The sequence below is a fragment of the Arachis duranensis genome, chromosome 9 (assembly GCF_000817695.3).
Source record: "Arachis duranensis cultivar V14167 chromosome 9, aradu.V14167.gnm2.J7QH, whole genome shotgun sequence".
Lineage (NCBI taxonomy): Eukaryota > Viridiplantae > Streptophyta > Magnoliopsida > Fabales > Fabaceae > Arachis > Arachis duranensis.
The window spans coordinates 13,767,752-13,781,571 of NC_029780.3; the positions used below are offsets into that span (position 1 = coordinate 13,767,752).

The following is a 13,820-nucleotide window of genomic DNA, read 5'->3' on the forward strand; positions in this document are numbered from 1 at the left end:
ATTCTTTAATATGATCTTTATTTCTTAATCTTTATTATTATTAATACTTTTATTATTTTATTCTCTAATTATAAATCTTCTTGTAATAATTCTTTGATAGAATAGTTTTTTGGTTTATTAAATTTTTTTCCTATTTTTTGCAAAAATAATATCTATTAGAAAAAAAAGAGGATACAAATTAAATTTTAAAATTCATATTTAAATAAGATGTACAAAAGATAACTATTGAATTGAGATCTAGAATTCATTTGGTAGATTTAAATTCTTTATATTATCGTCATTGAAATTTTCAAATACTATTATAAAATTCAGAAAAGCTCAACATCCACATAAAAATTACATGGATGGTATCCAAGTGCCTTTCACTCCATGCGTTTTCTCCCACCCACACACTCGTTTGTTTTACACGCGCCTCATATAACGTATGAATGTAATTCTTATTTTGCGTGATCAACCTTTTTCAACGTAAACCTTTCTCAACGTAAACCTTTCTATATAACGTAAACCTTTTTTGCGTTCTTCTTCTTGTTCTTCTTCTTCTTCTTCTTGCTGTTCTCCTTCTTCTTCTTCAACCTAATTAAATTCGTTGTTCTCAACTATTCGCGTTTTTCTTCTCTGCATTATTGATCCGGATTAACTTCAATGTAATTAGCTTCGTCGTTCATCTTCTTCTTCATTTTTTCTTCGATCTGCACTTTTGAATTCAAGCAATGAATGAATCAACTTCAAATCAGTTGAATGAGTGCGATTTGGATAATTTTTCTGAAACGCATCAATTTGATGAGGTTTGGATTATTGAATTTTGAATCAAATTCAATGGAATGAAATTGCTAATTTTATTTGAAGTGAATTGAATGGACTCGGGTGATGTATATCTGAATTGAATTGAATTGAATTGATAATATGTAACTGTGAGTAATTGTGAGTGTGAGTGTGAGTAACTGTGAGTAAATGTGAGTAATTTTTCAGTTCGGTAATTACGAAAGAGTTGATTCACCATGTGCATGTGTTCGGTTCGGTATGCAGAAAGGAGTCTAAAAATAATTAGACAAATATACGGTTTAGAGTTTAGGGTTCAGGATTTAGGGTTTAGAGTTTAGGGTTTTAGGGGTTTAGGGTTTATGGTTTATAGTTTCAGGGTTCAGTGTTCAGGGTTCTGGATTTAGTGTTTAGGGTTTAGGGTTTAGGATTCTGGGTTTAGTGTTTAGTGTTTAGGGTTTAGTGGTTCAGGATTCAGGGTTCAGGGTTTAGAGTTTAGGGTTTAAGGTTCAGGGTTTAGGGGTTCAGTGTGTTTCCAACTTTCGGTTCACCAAGTGTATCAATTTCATTTCATCGTGTTCAGGGTTCAGGGTTGAGGGTTTAGGGTTTAGGGTTAGGGGTTTAAGTTTTAAGGGTTCAGGGTTCAGGGTTTTAGGGGTTTAGGGGTTTAGGGGTTTAGGATTCAGGGTTTAGGATTTAGGGTTCAGGGTTCAGGGTTAAGGGTTTAGGGGTTTAGGGTTTAGGGTTTAGGGCTTAGGGTTTAAGGTTTTAGGGTTTTAGGGGTTTAGGGTTTATTGGTTCAGGGTTCAGTGTTTAGGATTCTGGTTTTAGTGTTTAGGGTTTGGGGTTCAGGGTTTAGGGGTTCAGTGTGTTTCTACCTTTCGGTTCGCGCAGTGTATTAATTTCGGTTCACTGTGTTCTTTTGGAGTTCATAATGTGTTGGTAAATACAGTGATTGCAATCACTGAGAACCTAGAATAAAACAGCAGCTAGACAGTTCCAACAGATATATAAATTAACATCTCAATTGAGTAATCCATGTTGAATCAAATATAAATATTAACATTAATATTTAGATTAATATTCACATATATACATTTGAAGTAAGCATTTTTTTGCTTTTTAAACAAATTAAACAAAATATTGTTAATTACAAATAGCCAATCCTAATATATGCTATTTACTATCTAAATCTCCAGATGTGAATTTACAATAAGGGCTAGAGAGGGCAGCAGAGGACTTCGGCAGTCTTATTGCTTCAGATTCCCAAATCACTTAGTCTCTAATTTTGTTCATTTCATGCAACAGAATGTGCAGACCATATTGGTACCTGAAGCTATCAATCTCTCCTTACATTTCAATTGAAAGGAATTAGTTACATAAGAAATGAACCCAATTTAAATCAGAAAAGAAAGAAGTTTATAAATTTAGAAAGTACTAACTTGTAACACCCTAACTACCAAAACTCGCGCTTCAGGCTGTGCGACTCTGATAGTTTGGACATTACGACGACACCTATACTATTTAATACTAAAATATAAGCCTGTTTAAAACTTTAAACCGCAAAACCGCTCCCAAAGATACTTTTGCTATACAACGTACATCCATACATACCATACAACTTGTAGAAACTCATAAAGAGTACATCCATATACATACATACATATATATAAATAATATTACAAGCATTATCTAATACAATCCCTATCCCTCTTACAGAAGATATCAAGATAAGGGCAAGGGTACAACAAATAATAATCTAAAGCATACAGAGCATTTCAACAACAACTAAATAAACCCTTCGTAACTTCTGCGCCCATATCCTGAAAGGGAAAAAATGTAGGGGGTGAGAACATCATCCTCGAAAGGGTTCTCAGTAGAGGGTTTTTGGGAATTACTGTAATAGGATACATGAAAATAAACCGTACCAGTGATTAATAACTGTCTTATGCCTCTTTTCAAAAACAACGGTTTACAATAAAAGTAAAATCGAAAATCTTTTCTGAAAGAGGAACCGTTCAATTTTCAAAACACCAAAAGCCTTTCAAAAAGGTTTATCTAAACTGAACCAAAATAGCCTTTCATATTTTATTCCAAATCAGAAACACAAAACCGAAATCAACCATCGGTTCATCTCATTCCAACCACGGCCATAGGCCCAAACAATCCAACCATCAACCAATCACCACAATCCAACTGTCAACCAATCACCACAATCCAACAGAGTCCCAGATGCAAACACAGATAGGAAGTTCAAGCACAAACAAACAGTTACAGCAAGTAGAACAATTAGTAGTTAATCACAAAGGCAAACCAAATACAATATGCACACCCAAACAATGTCACATAGATGCATATGATGCATGCCTGTCCTAGTGGCTGATGATATCATCTATCGGTTATATAGCCAACCCGACACGTCCTGGTAGCTAACCATGGACAGAAACACCCATCGCAGAGCAAGTAGGTTTGAGCTACAACCCCATTGCTACTACCCGCTCAACCCAGAGCCGGTGGAATAACCACTACTGCGGCTACTACCCAGGCGGGTGTTTAAAAGCTCAACTTGGAGCGAGTGGAATCACCACTACTACCGCTACTACCCAGGCGTCACAGTCTCTGACCTGGAGCAAGTGGGACGAACCACAACCCTTGCTACTACCCAGGTATCTCAAGCATATATTCATTCAGTCCCAGCCATGGATCAACATTCATCTCAGCCATCCGGCTTAAATTCATAATTCATAGTCAGCCATACGGCCCATAACTCATTCGGTAATCAGCCATAAATTAATATCATATACAGCCATTCTGGCTCACGGTTCAATCCAAAACCAACCAATATTCATAATCATACACAGCCATTCCACCTATAACAAAACAGCACTTCCACCATTCAACATCATCAAATTCATAAAACTGGCATTTAAGCCATAAATCACTTTTCTCAAGCTATTTTACTTTGAAATCAAATTTCAACTCTACTCAGCCTTGGCGTTAAAGATCTCATTTCTCAAATCATCTTAGGCTCATAAGACAAATTTACTCAAAGTGAGTTCCCTTTTTTAAAACAAATCCACTCTCGACATTCTCTTTCCAAAACTTCCAAAACCATGGCAAGTTAAGGATTTATTTCAAAGTATTCAAAACCACCCATCTAACAATGGGATTTTATAACAAAAGCTTCTCGGCAGAGTCCCAAGTCTTTAATAAAACTCAGTACGCCAAATTCATTTAAAATCATTAAAAACTTGGCTTTTCGTTTTGAGTAATAAAATAGGATCTAAGCCAAACCGAGTCACGTAATCATTCACTTTTTTCAAATCCATTTCCTCTACTTAGGAAAAAACCAACTTCAACCCCCATGATAAATTCTAGAACGTTTCAACTGTTCAAAATTGTTTTAGTCTTGCAATAATTCAGAATTCAAAGAGTACTTAAAACCTTTCTCAAAACATTTCAAAATGAAACATGTCAAGAGACATTCAAGTTCTTTCAAAATCATTGAAACTCCTCTAATTGAAACCCTCAAGTCAAATTCAAAGGCATTGCCCTTGTCACATTTAAAATAGCTTAAAAACATAAGTTTCATCTAAGTAACTTTCTCCTGAAAGAGATACAATGCCTTTCTTAAGAAGCAAGATTAAATCACAATTCCCTCTTTAAATAATTCATTTCAAAAGCATGAATTATTCTTTTCTTGATAATTCCAATAAAATAGTAGAAGTCTTTAACCTGTCATTTTTCCATACAACATTCAATAAAGACTCGGATTTTATAGAAATTTCGGCAGCACCTCCCCTAAAACTTGGACTTTTGCCACCCGGTTCGGCTCCCAACTAAACCGTTTTTCATTCCTTTTCAATAGCTCAAAACCAGAAATCAATTCAAAAGTAAGCTAAAACCAACAGTCGCCTCAGTGGCATATCTCAAGGAAACCATTTCAAAATCAACTCAATATCAACCGATTTAACTCGTTTCCAAAACTTTAAAGAAACGGCTCAATAACAAATCATTTGTCTAAGACCAAGTCATTTAAAGTAAACCAGGCTGAATTCAAAAGTGCAGTCGACTTCTCAAATCACCAAACCAATCCTCAACGGATTAAACTCATATTTCAAATCTTTAAAGAATCAAGTTGAAAAGCATTCTGTTTCACAAAACCACACAACAATTCGTTCATCAAAACCAAATAATAATCCATTCAAACATATAATTACATTCATCCAGGATAATCAACATCACATAAGTCTTATACAATCACCAAATATATTATCTCACATCAGTATCCATATGTAATAATTCCGACATATAAAATATAGTTTTTGGAAAGCGCCCCTACCTCAAAACGCAATTCCATAACCCAAATGCCTCATCAAGTCCTTTTCGTCTCAAACCGAACTGACGGCAACCAAAACCTCAGCTCCAAGCCACTTTCGTAACAGTCTCAACAACTCTAATTGCAACATACAACAACCGAATTCAATCTCATAGCAATTAACGCCATAACCTTAGTGTATGATAACAGAACAGTAACCAAAGAACTTTCAAATCGAAAACGCTTACCAAACCGAAGGAGAAATAGCTGAACCAAAATGGTGGCAATCTCCGAACCGGCTCGGCGGCAGTCCGGTAACCACCTCAAGCGGAAGCAGCGACGAATTCCAATCACATCAACGGCAAACTTTTCCAGCAGCAGCAGCAGCAGGGTCTTAAGTGGGAGAAGCTCAGCCCGGAGCTCCGTTGGTGATCCCGGAAGTCACAGCGGCCCAAATCCTGGTGACTCAGCCTGCTCCTCTTCCTATAGCGATTCCCGCAACAACATCACACGCCAAAAGGGGCAGGAAGTGGCAGAGCTCAGCCACGGTGAAGTAGGGCGGTACAACGGCGGCCAGGCATAGTCCTCCAAACGGTAGTGATGCGGCCACAGCTCCTCTTCTCCGTGTTCGTCGGCGACCGTGAAGCACAAGGGCAGCACCTTCCGTTTCTCAGCGGACCAAAACAACGGAGGCAGAAGGACTCATCTTGCTCCTCCAGCTCGCGTCTTCCCCCTCTTGCCGGTGACAGCGACGCGGCTCGAGGCCCCATGGACGGTGGCGACGAGACCCGAGTTCTGCCCCTCTTCGACGCGTTCATCTCTTCTCCCTTAGCTCAGGTCGCGAACAGAGAAGATCCAAGGTGATGATGGCACGGCAACGCAACAACATGAGCTTGCAGCAGCGGTGCCTAGGTGCGGCTGCAACAGTGCAAGACAACGCCCCTTCCTCCTCTTCTCTCACGCCAGCTTCGATGGATTGACAGTGGCGAAGGCGGCGTGAGTCCTTTCTCTTCTTCGCGATTCATGGCATTGGCGAGGGCGGCTTCTGCGGTGGCGCCAGGGAGTGACAGCGGTGCGTGAAGCTTCTCCAGCGACGGCAACGGCGCGGTGGCGCGGTGGCGAGGCGACGGCAACGCGATGAGCTTCCTTCCGCCTCTCCTCTGCCGCAACTCAGCCTCCATCTCCCTCTCTGCCTCAGTTTTTCTCTTTCATGGAAATTAAAGGAAACTGCGTGTATTGCCGCTGCTGTTGGAAGGGAAGGCTGCAGCAGCTATGGGGAAACCGGGTCGGGTTAGGGTTTTTAGGGTTAGGGTTTCATTTCAAAAATTAGAGTTAAGGGTACTTTGGTAATTTCAAAAAAATTGGGAATATGTAGTAATTGAAACCCAAATTAAACCCAACACTAATTGTATATAAAAAAATACTATTTGCTCATTAATTTTACAAATTATTTTCAATAAAATGTCCAAATCCAAAATTTATAAATAATATAATTAATTTCTCTATTTTCCAAAATAGCAATATCAATATATTAAAATATTGATTATTTAGTCCATATCATATAAAATCCTTATTATTTCATAACTATCAACTTTATAATTTAAATATAGGAAATAATCCAATAATTATAAAATTTGATAATAATCATAACTCATCTCAAGTCTAATAAATCAAAACTTGTCTTAATTACCTTTAATAAAATAATTTCTGAAATTAAGGCTATAAATAACCATATGATTTGAGACTTGATCATAATAAGACTTTTCAAAAGTTCTGGGTCTTACATTCTACCCACCTTATAAACATTTTCGCCCTCGAAAATTGATACAAAACAAAAGAAATTTCATATCAGTTCACCCTTGAACACATTTAAGGAAGAAGTAAAAATATCTCAACATATAAACATATATACGATTTTTCAAATACTTGGATGGTCGTATGCATAAAGATACAAAGGTAGGAGTATAGTTGCAAAGCAAACATTACAAGATAGGCTCAATGCAAAAGGTGACATGGGTCAAACATGTGATAGTAAGGCAAGGAATTGAAGGTTATAAAACAGGATGAGGTTAAAACAACGTGCTTAATATTGACACACTAATCTCATATCAATCTCAAGGCTTCAACTTTCCAACTCCATCAAGCACTCTACAATCCCCATATTCGATCATAAGCCTATCGACCGCAAACCCGTTCGCAAGGAACAAAACATCCACAACTCATAATGTTGCACACCTATCACGTCAACGGCCGTATGCACATATCATGTCTTAAAGAACTAACGCATCGCGTTACTATGTCTACAGGTCACACGTGACATCAAAATAATTCTCGAGTCTACTCAGAAGGATACAAGATTTAGAAAGGAGAGACAATGTCAAGGATAATACTTATAGATCTGAGAGAATGTATCCAATTCCAGGTAAACAAGGATGCTTAACAATGAAGTATGCTAGTAACACATCAATTGACAACTTCAAAGATAGCCCTTGGATCGAGGAAATCCAACAGGACCAATAAGAAGAAAATCAGCGCATTATTTTGAAACAAATTCAAGCTGAGTCGAAGAAGTATGAGGTTTGCAGAAGAGAAGATTTCAAACCCAAGACAAAGCTCACAGAACTCAAGAACATGATTAAAAAAACTTCCGAATGCATTGTTCACAAAAGAATCGAAAACTTGCGGAAAAATCACTTCGCAATTTAGAAGAAAAGTTAAGTAACAAACATTCTCCAAGAGAATAACAAAAGCAATAACGTGGCTTTGCTGTAATACAATTTTATGTTAAAACAGATCATGCAGAATTTTAAAAACAAGGTGCACACAAGTTTGGCTAAAGGCTAAAATATTCTCTCAAATATTTTAGAAAGATAATTAGGTGCACAGTAACCAAAAGCAATCATAAAACTCGGAAGAGAAATCAAATGCTTGTTCAAAAATTCTCAAAGTCTATATTCAAACAAGCGTGTATAACATTCACAGCATGGCCGAAAGGGAAAATTAAACTCTTTTTAGAAAAGAAATTCCGAGATAAAAATTTGCTTACAATTTGGTAAAGGAAATAAGTGGTGCGTTACAAATAACCAGTTTCTGCTAAACAAGGAAGCTTTTCAAAACTTCATTTAAAATAGCGCATGCCAACTTTAAAAAAACTTTGCCAAAATTTGAACAATGGTTTCAATCATAACCAAGCAACAGAAAATAAATTCCGTTTAGTATTTCTTCAAAGAAAATTCAAAACTTCTTTAAAAAGTTCAAAACAAGACTCCAAAAGTATACTTGAAATCATCATCTTAGAAAAACATTCAAGAAGATTAGGATGTACTTAAAAGGAGTCAAGCCAAACAAGAAAGGGTCTTAAACCAAGACAGTTCAAACAAGATCCACTAGGCATGAAACATCAAACAAGCTTTCAATTGATTCAAAAGAATATAAAAGTCATAGAAAAAGACAACCCAATTATTAGTAATTTTCCAAGGATAAATCTTTGACTAAAAACTCTTGTAAAGACAATGAGAGGATAAACGATGCACTAATTTTGAAATGAATCAAACTGACCCACATAAGAATGTGATTCACAAAAAAAGGAAAAACCAAGATCAATGGCAATGTTCACAAGATGTAAAAGGTCAGTTAAAAACATAGTCAAGCATGACATTCATGGAAATGGAAGGCTTAAGGGATACTCTAGTCCGTTCATACGAAGAAAGCTATGAGTCCAACATTTTCAAAAGAATGACAATGGTATAAACAATGTGGTATGCTAAATCAAATTCCAGTAAAAAATTAGGTAAAGTTTATCAAACAAACTCAACCGGGATAAAAACAAAAAATCCTTTCTTTCCAAAATTTTGAAAAATACCCAAATACATAATCAAATAAAGATGTACATTAGAACTATAGTAAAATTACTAGAAAGTCAAATTATATTTTGAGTAATTGCAATTCCATAAACCAGTAAAAGCACAGGCGAGGTATTAGAAATAAATAGTTGTTAAACTGTATAAGAAATCTTCAAAGTCTCATATATAGACAAGTATACATCTAATCATCAGCAATTTTTATAAAATCTCAAAATTTGGTTGTATTCACTATCAAATAAGAGAAAAAATGAATCAACAATTTCTCTAAGGATAGACTCGGAATCCGGAGTTAAAGGCACAGCGCATTAAAACCAGTTCAAAGTTGTATCAAAGAACACGTAAATCAAGAAGAATTCAAACAGAGAAAGATAGATACAACAAGGATTTCAAACACGCATATGCACTTAAGATCAAACGAGAATGCATATGAATAGAGGAATAGAGTGGAACTTCAAACTGCTTTTCAAAAGGAGTAGCAAACGAGAACTTCAAGTTAGGACATGTAAGAACAGGTTGACTCGAGCAAAATCCAAGATACACAACTGAATAGCCTCGAGAAATAGTTTCTATCGTTTCTAAAACCCGCGATTCGCTTTACTCAAAACTCGTATATCGCCTATGATAACCCATTAGTGCCTTCATATACATAATTCACTAGTATTAAGCCGGCCAAACTTAATTCCAAGAATTATGCAATACAAGACTAACAGCGTTAATCAACAAACAGTCATGTCCTTAAAGCTCTAATTCTCGTCATCCGACAAGACTTAATACATGACAAATGCTCAGAGTATGCGATTGAAGCATAGTCGGTCCATTCCTCAGGCTCTACAGGAAGGACTGCTCTGATACCATAATGTAATAATTCCGACATATAAAATATAATTTTTGGAAAGCATCCCTACCTCAAAACACAATTCCATAACCCAAATGCCTCATCAAGTCCTTTCTATCTCAAACTGAACTGACGGCAACCAAAACCTCAGCTCCAAGCCACTTTCGCAACAGTCTCAACAACTCTAATCGCAACATACAAAAACCGAACTCAATCTACTAGCAATTAACGCCACAACCTCACGGTATGATAACAGAACAGTAGCCAAAGAACTTTCAAATCGAAAATGCTTACCGAACCAAAGGAGAAATGGCTGAACCGAAATGGCGACAATCTCCGAACCGGCTCGGCGGTAGTCCGGTAACCACCTCAAGCGGCAGTGGCAACGAATTCCAATCACGTCAACGGCAAACTTTTCCAACAGTGGCAGCAGGGTCTCAAGTGGGAGAAGCTCAGCCCGGAGCTCCGTTGGTGATCCTGGAAGTCACAGCGACCCAAATCCTGGTGACTCAACCTGCTCCTCTTCCTATAGCGATTCCCGCAACAACATCACATGCCAAAAAGGGCAGGAAGTGGCAGAGCTCATCCACGGTGAAGCAGGGCGGTACAACGGCGGCCAGGCATAGTCCTCCAAACGGTAGTGATGCGGCCATAGCTCCTCTTCTCCATGTTCGTCAGCGACCATGAAGAACAAGGGCAGCACATTCCGTTTCTCAGCGGACCAAAACAACGGAGGTAGAAGGACTCATCTTGCTCCTCCAGCTCGCGTCTTCCCCCTCTTGCCGGTGACAGCGACGCGGCTCGAGGCCCCATGGACAGCGGCGACGAGACCTGAGTTCTGCCCATCTTCGACGCGTTCATCTCTTCTCCCTTAGCTCAGGTCGCGAACAGAGAAGATCCAAGGTGATGATGGCACGGTGACGTGGCAACGTGAGCTTGCAGCAGCGGTGCCCAGGTGCGGCTGCAACGGTGCAAGACAGCGCCCCTTCCTCCTCTTCTCTCACGCCAACTTCGATGGATTGACAGTGGCGAAGGCGGCGCGGGTCTTTTTTCTTCTTCGCGATTCATGGCATCGGCGAGGGCGGCTTCTGCGGTGGCACCAGGGAGTGACGGCGGTGCGCGAAGTTTCTCCAGCAACGGCAACGGCGCGGTGGCGCGGTGGCGAGGCGACGGCAACGCGATGAGCTTCCTTCCGCCTCTCCTCTGCCGCAACTCAGTCTCCATCTCCCTCTCTGCCTCAGTTTTTCTCTTTCATGGAAATTAAAGAAAACTACGTGTATTGCCCCTGCTGTTGGAAGTGAAGGCTGCAGCAGCTATGGGGAAACCGGGTCGGGTTAGGGTTTTTAGGGTTAGGGTTTCATTTCAAAAATTAGGGTTAAGGGTACTTTGGTAATTTCAAAAAAATTGGGAATATGTAGTAATTGAAACCCAAATTAAACCCAACACTAATTGTATATAGAAAATACTATTTGCTCATTAATTTTACAAATTATTTTCAATAAAATGTCCAAATCCAAAATTTAGAAATAATATAATTAATTTCTCTATTTTCCAAAATAGCAATATCAATATATTAAAATATTGATTATTTAGTCCATATCATATAAAATCCTTATTATTTCATAACTATCAACTTTATAATTTAAATATAAGAAATGATCTAATAATTATAAAATTGGATAATAATCATAACTCATCTCAAGTCCAATATGTAACACCCTACCATACAGAGTCTTATGCTTAAGTCATAATTCAAAGATGGCAAGGCATTACGACCTCTAAAATAAAAATTTAGTACATATAGTAGTATGAATGATTGATTATAACTAGGAACCTTGTAGAAAAAGGGGGTAAACAAAAAAATCGCAACTCGAGAGCGCAACACTTCGATCGATAACATAACGAACAAGGGATAAACCAACGCGAGATAATATATATACAAAGGAGTGTCAAGAACAGAAATATCAAGGCTCAAAATCCGGTCGCGAAGATAACCGATCTGAGCATAATAATATATACATATGATAAAATAAGGAAACCCCAAAGGGACACAAATACATAAAACCTATTCTCCAAAATCTCCCATAAGAGGAGTCATCTCAGTTTGTATTATTTAATGGACATATAAGTATTTAAGCAAAACATATAACCCAAAACATAGTCCCCAAGAACAAAGGATCTTCGCAAATCCAGAAGTCTCCAGCATGCCTCAACGAAAAACCTCATGTCCTGCATCTGAAAACCACAAAATCCGCATGGGTGAGAACCAGAGGTCCTCAGCATGGTAACAACTTCCACATATATAACACATAATAATAGAGGAAAGCCGAAGGCAATCCTAGAACTTCCTCCAGATAATTCAAAGCTTATAAACAAGCTAAACCATAAAAGGGCATCTGACTAAAGATTCTTCAGTCTAAAATAATACTTCCCTTTCCAATTCCTTCAAACCTCCCAACCACCAGCAGGAGTACAGTGTAGCAAGCACAGTTATATCAAACAAGAAATATACAAATAGGAACAAATAAGGCATTTAGACAATTAGCAAGTAATATGCAGTCAAATAGGCAATCTCAAACAATTCATATAGTATGCATATGATGAATGCCTGTCCCTAGTGGCTGATGATATCATCTGTCGGTTATAGAGCCAACCCGACAAGTCCTGGCAGTTAACCATTGGACTGTCCCTTTGTCGTGTCTCCCCAACTCGAGTTATACTCAATATAAACTTGATCATAATCATGATCCATATCCATCACCCTCACTGGTGAATATTTATGGGGGTGAGCTCATTCGGGGCTTTCACAGTGCCCGGCCACCCTGACGACATAGGGTCAAAAGAGCTTCAAGTCTCAACCTGGAGCATGTGGTGGCTAGCCACTGCTTTCTCCCAGGGAAACTCTCATCTCCGATAATGGAAGTGCAACATTCACAATTCATTCAACAACATATATGCATTTATACTAGCCATAATCATGGCTCCGCCGTAACACGGCAATAATCTAGCCATCCGGCTCACGGTTAAATCCATAACCAACCATTTCATTAACAATTACGGCCCTTCGGCCCATGGCATAACAAGCACTTCCACCACTATCCTCCGCCTCTCACATAATCATGCTTGAATTCTCATTGATCATTCATTTTTCCCTTGCTTCGCTCGCAAGTTACCACATCCCCTAGCTCCTCTTCCCATTGCTAGGCATATCATAATGATTTAAGACATAAATGGTGAGATTGGAGGCTTAGAAGTATGAGATTTGGCTTTGAAAACTCAAAAATCAACTTTGGGATGAAAACAGGGCCACGCGTACGCGCACTCCGCGTGCACGCATGGATGGCCACCAAAACTCATCGACGCGTATGCGTCATGCACGCTAACGCGTGGATTGAAAATTTTCCAATCGACGCGCACGCGTCAGCCACGCGTACGCGTGGGTACTCTCGTGCCCCAGGCACAAATCTGGCGCAGTTCTGGCACAACTTTCTGGAAAATGGCTGGGCATTGGGTGCAGTACATCGGCGCGCCCGCGCACACCACGCGCACGCGTGGATGGCGCTTTCTGGAAGAACGGCGCATACGCGCCAAGTGCGCCTACGCGCGGGGAATCATTCTACTAAAAATTTTCTAAGTTAAAAACTGCAAAATTCGCAGATTCAACCCCCAATCTTTCGACGGACATAACTTCCTCGTTTTAAATAGTTTTTCACCCATTTTTCGAACGACATGGACATCCCGGATCCAATTTCATTTCTAAACAGATTTGGCACAAAACAAAGATCCGTAGTCCAAGTTATGTCCCGTCAAAGTATGCCCAAAAACCAAGTTTTTCATAAAAACCACAAAGTGTCATTTTCAAAACAAGCCATTTTCAACTCTTTTCAGAATCAATCAAAATATGTCAATTTCATCCCTTTTCTTTGAAATCAATCAAAATATATCAAATTCAACACCAAGCCTCCTCAACTCACACATAGACAATTTACCACAATTTACCAAAATCATTATCCCATCATTTTAACCCACTTCACCCAAGTGGCTC

General features: G+C 38.7%; 1 long non-coding RNA gene across 1 annotated transcript; it reads right to left on the reverse strand.

Moving 5' to 3' along the window:
- Nucleotides 1–2,243: 2,243 nt before the first annotated feature.
- Nucleotides 2,244–6,333, reverse strand: LOC127741639 (uncharacterized). Its single transcript, XR_008002752.1, has 3 exons — nucleotides 5,326–6,333; nucleotides 5,102–5,215; nucleotides 2,244–2,582 (listed from the first exon to the last, which is right to left on the reverse strand). It is a non-coding gene; the product is annotated as an uncharacterized LOC127741639 (long non-coding RNA).
- Nucleotides 6,334–13,820: the final 7,487 nt, after the last annotated feature.